Source organism: Coregonus clupeaformis, unplaced genomic scaffold, assembly GCF_020615455.1.
Source record: "Coregonus clupeaformis isolate EN_2021a unplaced genomic scaffold, ASM2061545v1 scaf0241, whole genome shotgun sequence".
NCBI lineage: Eukaryota > Metazoa > Chordata > Actinopteri > Salmoniformes > Salmonidae > Coregonus > Coregonus clupeaformis.
In genome coordinates, this window is record NW_025533696.1 from 280,001 (window position 1) to 289,063 (window position 9,063).

The following is a 9,063-nucleotide window of genomic DNA, read 5'->3' on the forward strand; positions in this document are numbered from 1 at the left end:
AATGGACACAAGTTGGGAAATGTTTTAGCAGATTGAGAGAGGGATGGTGATGGAGGGAGAGAGAGAGAATGGAAAGAAGGAGAGTGATATAGAGAAAGAGAGATATATAGAGAAAGAGACATATTGTTATTGTTGTAACTTTCCTCTCTAGACAGACATATGTAAAGACAGGGTGGTTTCACTTCTTCCTGTTGAAATGTGTTGGATCTCTTTTAGCTCACCATATATCTCTCTCTATTTTTTTTTTTTTTGTCATTTAGCAGATGCTCTTATCCAGAGCGACTTACAGGAGCAATTAGGGTTAAGTGCCTTGCTCAAGGGCATATCGACATATTTTTCACCTAGTTGGCTCGGGGATTAGAACCAGCGACCTTTCGGTTACTGGCACAATGCTCTTAACCAACCACTAAGCTACCTGCCACCTCTCTCTCTCCTTCACCTCCCTCCATCTCTCTCTTCACTATCTCTCTCCACTCTCTCTCACTCTCTCTCTCTCTCTCTCTCTCTCTCTCTCTCTCTCTCTCTCTCTCTCTCTCTCTCTCTCTCTCTTTCTCTCTCTCTCTCTCTCTCTCTCTCTCTCTCTCTCAAATATAGAACATGACAACTGCAGGTTTCATGATGACATTCATACTGAAACTTGGGGTTGTATATCTTGAACACATGACTGCTTTGTGATACTGAGACAGGTGGCTGAAATGAAATGGATGGAATGGTATCAAACTGTATTTTTTTTTCATTTCACTTCACCAATTGGACTATTTTGTGTATGTCCATTACATGAAATCCAAATAAAAATCAATTTAAATTACAGGTTGTAATGCAACAAAATAGAAAAAACGCCAAGGGGGATGAATACTTTTGCAAGGCACTGTATAAAGTGTTGTAGCAATGTGCAAATTGTTAAAGTACAAAAGTGAAAATAAATATGGGTTGTATTTACAATGGTGTTTGTTCTCTCTGTCTCTCTGTCTCTCTGTCTCTCTCTCTCTCTCTCTCTCTCTCTCTATCTCTCTCTCTCTCTCTCTCTCTCTCTCTGTCTCTCTCTCTCTCTCTCTCTCTCTCTCTCTCTCTCTATCTGTCTCTCTCCTTGTCTTTCTCTCACATGACAACTGCAAGTTTCATGATGCCATTCAGTTTTGAAACCTGGGGTTTTATATCTTGAACTCATGACTGCTTAGTGATACTCAGACCGATATAGAAACACAAAGACATTACAGAGGAAGTTACAGTGTTCTGGTCCAGTGGCTTTTTACACCGCTACAAACACACAGACACACCCAGCCTCCACTAACACACTCACTGCCTGCTGTCAACCACTGAACAACTACTACTGATAAGATGTTTAGTTTAGATAAGATGTTGGGAGGAGATATAGGAGGACAGGCTCATTGTCATGGCTGGAATGGAATAAATTGAACGGTATCGAACACATCAAACACATGGTTTCCATGTATTGATAGCATTCCATCCATACCATTCCAGCCATTACAATGAGCCTGTCCTCCTATATATCCTCCAACCAGTCACCACTGATGTAAAGAGTTGATCCACTGACCCACGGAGAGGTGAAATCTAGTGTAGTCTGCAGGTCTCCACCTTCTATCAGATCCACACCAGTATGTCCCAGAATCCTCTGGTTTCAGCTCTTTGATATGAACAGTGAAGTTGGTCTTCTCACGGTTATCCCTCAGGGAAAACCTCCCATTCCAAATAACTCTGTTAGGTTTTGTAGCTGTTACTTTATCTTCACATGTTAAATGACTGTCCCCCTTACAGAATAACTTCTCATTCTTCTTGTGGTCTGATGGATATTTACAAGTGAGCCTGGCAGTCTCCCCCACCTGTTCAGTCACACTGATTGGTTTGACATCCCTCCAATCTGTGAATGGCATTAATATATATATATATATATATATATATATATATATATATATATATATATATATATATATATATATATATATATACTGTATATATATATGCAATTATATTTTCAATCAAACCAAATTTGTCACATACTGTAGATAGATATTACTGTAACTTGTGTGTTTAGGGTACACATGCTAAAGAGAAAGAAGAAGTTTATACTCACTTATAACACGTAGCTTCACCTGTGTGATCAGTGCAATGTAACGGTCTTCTGTCCTGCTGGTTTCTACTCCACACCAGTAGGTCCCAGTATCATCTTCAGTCAGGTCACTGATGGTCACTGAGTAGGATTTCTCTCTTCTTTTCTTAGAAATGTAGTATCTTTCTAGTTTTTCATTATATGTACCTGATATCTTGTATTTACAGTCAGATTCACTGTCTTCCTTGCAGAAATACTTGATGCTGTCCTCATGGCCCTCTGGATAGTTGCAGCTGATGGTAGCTTCTCCTCCCAGATAGACCGTCTCTGTGACTGACTTCTCACAGCAGTCATCTGTCAATAGGAACACACATTACAACCTTAGTCTAATACTATAGACTAACTTCCTTGACTAGTGGTACTAATCATGCAACAATATATCTAGCTAAATTCATTTTCTAAAGTTAAAGTAAAAGTCTCTCACCCTTCTTCACATCCAGCTCTACCTTGGTATAATTGTCAGTTGCATTAGGTTTGTCCACTCCACACCTGTAGGTCCCTTCATCTTGTTTAGTCAGTTGTCTGATGATCACCTTGAAGTAGTTTCTCCCAGTGTTGTCATACAGAGAGAATCTACCGCTGTTCTGCCAGCTGTTCTTCAATCCAGTTTTGATTTTAACCTCACAACTCCAACTATACTTACTATCCTCCCCCATACAGAAATGTTTCTCATGACTTCTTTCTTCTATGGAATATTTACAGTAGATGATGACAGTTCCTCCAGAGTATCCTGTCACTTTGAAGGAGCTCAAACAACCTGTCAATCAGACAAGAAAAAATACATTGTATATTCCTCATATTCACATACACACACACACACACACACACACACACACACACACACACACACACACACACACACACACACACACACAAACACAGAAACACAGAAACACACACACGCACACAGAAACACACACACACACACACACACACACACACACAGAAACACAGAAACATTCACACGCACACAGAAACACACACACACACACACACACACACACACACACACACACACACACACACACACACACACACACACACACACACACACACAGAAACACACACAGGTATCCCATACTTATCTGTAGTAGCAGCCTTTATAAGAAGACTGACTGGATGTTATTACATTGTTATAGAGAGTTAAAACAAGCTTATTACCTGTCATGAAGGAGAGGAGGATGACTATCAACAGGATCCTCATCTTGTTGTGTTCTCTCCAGGTTGGTCCAGGTGTCTATAGGTCCTGATATAATGTTGTGTTCTCTCTAGGTTGGTCCAGGTGTCTATAGGTCCTGATATAATGTTGTGTTCTCTCCAGGTTGGTCCAGGTGTCTATAGGTCCTGATATAATGTTGTGTTCTCTCCAGGTTGGTCCATGTGTCTATAGGTCCTGATATAATGTTGTGTTCTCTCCAGGTTGGTCCAGGTGTCTATAGGTCCTGATATAATGTTGTGTTCTCTCCAGGTTGGTCCAGGTGTCTATAGGTCCTGATATAATGTTGTGTTCTCTCCAGGTTGGTCCAGGTGTCTATAGGTCCTGATATAATGTTGTGTTCTCTCCAGGTTGGTCCAGGTGTCTATAGGTCCTGATATAATGCTGTGTTCTCTCCAGGTTGGTCCAGGTGTCTATAGGTCCTGATATAATGTTGTGTTCTCTCCAGGTTGGTCCAGGTGTCTATAGGTCCTGATATAATGTTGTGTTCTCTCCAGGTTGGTCCAGGTGTCTATAGGTCCTGATATAATGCTGTGTGTCCAAGTCACAACTCTCTCTGTTCTCTCTCCACTTAAAGTAACCTAAATACATGTACTTTATGTACTCTCTCTCTCTCTCTCTCTGCCCCTCCCTCTCTCTCACTCACTCCTTGCACTCGTACAACTACGTACTTCCCTATTTCTGCATCTCTTTCTCTCTCTCTCTCTATCTACTAGTTCAAACCCTCCTACCACATGTTATTTCTGACAGAACCTCCCTCTTCCTCCTTAACCAATCACTTCTCTGTTCCTACATCACACAGTAGAGAGAGAGAGAGAGAGAGAGAGACAGGGTAAGAGAGAGAGCGAGAGAGAGAGACAGCATTATATCAGTGAGCATTATATCAGTGAGACAAAAAGAGGGAGAGAGAGGCCTCTATGGATCAAAGCACAGAAACACATTCATACACTCTCATGCAGACTGGAGGCTGTCAGAGGAGAGAAACAGAGTTATTCTGCCACTGGAGGGCGATCTCCCTCCATCTCTCCCTCCATCTCTCCCTCCATCTCAGCTCTGTGTGTCTAGTGACAGTGGTACATGCTGATGAGATAGGTACTGAGTTTACTGACAGCACCAGTGGAGGCTGGTGAGGGGAGGATGACTTATAGTAATGTCTAGAATGGAATGTATCAAACACATAGAAATATATTGGTGCTTTATTGATAAATACACATAGGCTCATTTCCCAGTCAAGTGGAGTAAAAAACACTGAATAAGCAAAGCTTTCTAAAAGCTACAAACTGTCTCTTTTTGTTCAAGCCAGTGTTACATTCACAGTAGAAAAAACGAATGACGAACAACGAACAAACAAATAAATAAATAAATGAATATACAAACAAATGAACAAATGAACGATATCAAAACTATGAATAAAAATATGAATGAATGAATTAAAGAACAAACAAATAAATGAATGATTGAATAGTATTGATTGACACAAATGAGTGAAAACATTAATAAATGAAAACATGAATTCATGCTTTGCCATACAGATCAGTGACAGTAGTAGACTATGTAGCAGAGTGTTTAATGGTGCAGTACATCTATGAGGTGTCTACATCTGTAGGGTGAGTGTCTGGGTGGTTACTAGCATCAGAGTCTGTACTGAAGGAGACAGTAGCATAGTGGAGACAGGCTGGATCTCTGGGGAAGTGGACAGTAGCATAGTGGAGACAAGCTGGATCTCTGGGGAAGTTGACAGTAGCATAGTGGAGACAGGCTGGATCTCTGGGGAAGTTGACAGTAGCATAGGTCACACTGTCTTGAACCTATGTTATGGACCAACGTTGGAGTAAATGTCATCTGGACTAGGATTGGTTGCCGTGGCATAGATGGTGGTGATGTCACAGGCTGTATCTGGGTTCTGATTGGTTGCTGTGGCGTAGATTGGGTTAGTGATGGTTCCTATGTCTGGATCTTGGTTGTCTGTCATGGAGTCAGGAACCAACGGTCTGGGAGTATGTTTGGCTGCTGAAGAGGAAAGCAAACAGATTAACAAAAATATATATATATATATATATATATATATATATATATATATATTAAATGTTTTTATTTATAAAAGCTATATGTATTTCCTGACATGTTTATGAAAAATAATAATAATGATTGCATGTGATAACTACTGTACCTGTTGGTGTCCTGTCTCTGTCTCTCCTCTGTCTAAAGAACATGAACAGCAGCAGACCCAGCAGTAGTAGAACAACACCCAGACCAACACCAGAGAACATCACATCACCTAGAACACCCAGACCAACACCAGAGAACATCACATCACCTAGAACACCCAGACCAACAACAGAGAACATCACATCACCTAGAACACCCAGACCAACACCAGAGAACATCAGATCACCTAGAACACCAGACCAACACCAGAGAACATCACATCACCTAGAACACCCAGACCAACACCAGAGAACATCACATCACCTAGTACACCCAGACAAACACCAGAGAACATCACATCACCTAGAACACCCAGACCAACACCAGAGAACATCACATCACCTAGAACACCCAGACCAACACCAGAGAACATCACATCACCTAGAACACCCAGACCAACACCAGAGAACATCACATCACCTAGAACACCCAGACCAACACCAGAGAACATCAGATCACCTAGAACACCCAGACCAACACCAGAGAACATCACATCACCTAGAACACCCAGACCAACACCAGAGAACATCAGATCACCTAGAACACCCAGACCAACAGCAGAGAACATCACATCACCTAGAACACCCAGACCAACACCAGAGAACGTCAGATCACCTAGAACACCCAGACCAACACTAGAGAACATCACATCACCTAGAACACCCAGACCAACACCAGAGAACATCACATCACCTAGAACACCCAGACCAACACCAGAGAACATCACATCACCTAGAACACCCAGACCAACACCAGAGAACATCACATCACCTAGAACACCCAGAGACAGTACACAGGCATAATGTTCCAGTGATGCTACATTTAGCTAGTCTCTACTGTACTGTACTTCTGGGTTTCTTCATTTCAGAGGGAGGGAGGAGGGAAGACAACATTAGACAGAGAAACAGGTGGGTGTTGAGGAGAGCAGAAATAAATATGAAATGTTAATGATGAGATATCAATAGGAAGAGCCAGATTATTCAATCTAATACCAAGTATCAGGCACAGTCGGTGTGTTTTTGTTGTGGTTCAATCTCATTCACTGTCTGGAGGTGGAAAATGTTATGGCTAGTTTCCACCACAAATGTATCTTTACATTCATAGTTGTAGTTTATAAGGGTTTAATGCTAGGTAGTTGTATTCCATGTAACAGTTTGGTGCTTGGTAGTTGTAGTCCATTTTATAAATGGTACTTGGTAGTTGTAGTCCATTTTATAAATGGTACTTGGTAGATGTAATCCATGTTACATTATGGTACTTAGTAATGTCTGTTGTTACCTTGTGTTCTAGCCATGATGTTCTTATCGTCATAAACACACAATGACTATAACTACTAGCCTCTAAATACAGCACTGCTCTGAGTACAGTTACAATACTAAAGATAATGACTATAACTACTAGCCTCTAAATACAGCACCTCTCTGAGTACAGTTACAAGACTAAAGATAATGACTATAACTACTAGCCTCTAAATACAGCACATCTCTGAGTACAGTTACAATACTAAAGATAATGACTATAACTACTAGCCTCTAAATACAGCACCTCTCTGAGTACAGTTACAATACTAAAGATAATGACTATAACTACTAGCCTCTAAATACAGCACCTCTCTTAGTACAGTTACAATACTAAAGATAATGACTATAACTACTAGCCTCTAAATACAGCACCTCTCTGAGTACAGTTACAAGACTAAAGATAATGACTATAACTACTAGCCTCTAAATACAGCACCTCTCTGAGTACAGTTACAAGACTAAAGATAATGACTATAACTACTAGCCTCTAAATACAGCACCTCTCTGAGTACAGTTACAATACTAAAGATAATGACTATAACTACTAGCCTCTAAGTACAGCACCTCTCTGAGTACAGTTACAATAATAAAGATAATGACTATAACTAGTCTCTCAATACAGCACCTCTCTGGGTACAGTTACGTGTTGAACAGGTTATAGGGACTAAATAACATGGTTAATATTAGTGACTGGGGAGAGGGAGAAGTGAGGGGGGAGATGAGAGCGGGAGATGAGACAGAGAGAGAGCCACAGAGAGATAGAGCGAGAGAGAGAGAGAGAGCTACAGAGAGAGAGAGAGCTACAGAGAGAGAGAGAGCGAGCGAGCAAGAGCGAAAGCGAAGAGAGAGAGAGAGAGAGAGAGAGAGAGAGAGAGAGAGAGAGAGATGTTGGCCTACAGGTAAGTGTGTAGGCTATAGAGAGCAGTTCTACTGAGGGTAATATACCTGCAGTGGAGTTTGAGGAGTCAGTTGCCATGGTGATGTTTGTTGATGGGTGTGTCGTGGTGAGGAGAGGTCTGGAGGTGATGGAGCCAGGGTTGGGAGGAGAAGGAGCTGTAGAGAGAGGGAGAGAGAGAGAGAGTCAAGAGAGAGAGAGAGAGAGAGAGAGAGAGAGAGAGAGAGAGAGAGAGAGAGAGAGAGAGAGAGAGTCAAGGAGAGAGAGAGAGATAGAGAGAGAGAGAGAGAGAGAGAGAGAGAGAGAGAGAGAGAGAGAGAGAGAGTCAAGGAGAGAGAGAGAGAGGGAGAGAGAGAGAGAGAGAGAGAGAGAGAGAGAGAGAGAGAGAGAGAGAGAGAGAGAGAGATAATGCATCAACAAAAATATATAATGTGCAAAATGTAATCATCTACATAAATACACTAATAGAAACTCTTAGACACCAACCTCTCTCCACAGTTAACCTGACTTCAGTCTTGTGATACCACCACCATGTGTTTATTTCACACCAGTAGGTCCCTGAGTCCTCTAGGGTCAGGTTAGTGATGGTCACAGTGAAGACTCTTCTCTCTGTGTCGTCATACAGAGAGTATCTCCCTTTATGAGTCCACGCTGGGTGTTGATGCCTTTGGGTTTTGATGACATCAACCCGGTAGGCCCAGATCCCTTTTGAGAGGTACTTCTGGTATGTCTCAAACCCCTGTGCATAAGGACACTGAATGCTAGCATTTCCTCCTTCTGTCACTCTCTTTGTGATCACTCCTGACACCACACAGCTCACAGCTATGACACAACCAAAGAAACAGATTCACATCATCTCTACAACATCAGTTGCCCATTGGCACCATATTTCACAGACAGTCAGGTAATGGAGATACTTGAGTGATATGTAGAGAATGTTTAATAATCTGGGGCTGAGTGATACAGTACATTTATGTGTTCAGGACTACAGCAATACAGTAAAACAGTGTTCAATGATATAGTAAAGTACAGCACAGTTCAGTATGAGGTGTGTATTAATGTTATACATTCTAATAGTAACAGTTCAATATGCGGTGTGCATTAATGTATTGAGGTCTGATAGTAACAGTTCAATATGGGGTGTGTATTAATGTAATACATTCTAATAGTAACAGTTCAATATGAGGTGTGTATTAATGTATTGAGGTCTGATAGTAACAGTTCAATATGAGGTGTGTATTAATGTAATACATTCTAATAGTAACAGTTCAATATGATATAATAATAATAGTACTCACCACAGAGAAGTCTGATG

At 41.1% G+C, this 9,063-nt stretch overlaps 1 long non-coding RNA gene across 1 annotated transcript; it reads right to left on the reverse strand.

Annotated features, from left to right (window-relative positions):
- Positions 1 to 5,537: 5,537 nt before the first annotated feature.
- On the reverse strand, positions 5,538 to 8,740 carry LOC123484240. The gene is made up of 3 exons (XR_006658456.1): positions 8,235 to 8,740; positions 7,799 to 7,906; positions 5,538 to 5,622 (listed from the first exon to the last, which is right to left on the reverse strand). It is a non-coding gene; the product is annotated as an uncharacterized LOC123484240 (long non-coding RNA).
- Between the last annotated feature and the right edge of the window lie 323 nt (positions 8,741 to 9,063).